Below are 725 nucleotides of genomic sequence, written 5' to 3'. Positions count from 1 at the left end.
TGACCCCCTGCCAGCCTGACCACCCCCAACTGCCTTCCCTTCCTGGCCTGATCGCCCCTAACCACCTTTGCCTCAGCCCCGCCACCATGGCTTTGTCTGGAAGGATGCCCGGAAGGCTCCTGGTCTAATTAGCATATTACCCTTTTATTAGTATAGATTGCACTACATTAATTACTTTCAGATCAGGACACCAAAGAATCTTAGAGATCAATTCAGAGGTTCTTTGCCTGTAGTTCATTGACCTTTCTCCACTTGTAAACAAAAGTTTGTAGGCAGATGAATATGTCCCTCTTTCTGGGAGAGCATCCTTAGTTTTCATCAGATTCTCACTGGAGTTAGTGACCTAAAAAAAGGGGGGGGGGGTAAGAACTAGCATTTTTTATAGGAATTTCAGGCTCCTGCTCACATAGCTAGTTAGTAGCAAAGTTAGATCTTGAGATAGATTCTGGACTCTCGGTGTCTTGACCTTGCAACCAAAGTTTTTTCCACTGCACTCTATTACCCATACTCTTCTGGAGAAATAGTGGAATAACATCAGGAACAGGCACACATGATCTGAACTGTTATTTAATGTTTGTCTTTCTCATCCACAGTCTTCTTTCCCAGATGGCTCCAAGGTACCTGGTCTCTTGGACTAGGTGACCTCAGAAATACTGTGTTTCTCACAGTAATATATTGTAGAATTTATATATATTTTCTAAACTGTATTACACTGTCTAATTTGT

This window comes from Myotis lucifugus, unplaced genomic scaffold (assembly GCF_000147115.1).
Source record: "Myotis lucifugus unplaced genomic scaffold, Myoluc2.0 scaffold_260, whole genome shotgun sequence".
Lineage (NCBI taxonomy): Eukaryota > Metazoa > Chordata > Mammalia > Chiroptera > Vespertilionidae > Myotis > Myotis lucifugus.
This window is presented reverse-complemented; position numbering follows the sequence as displayed.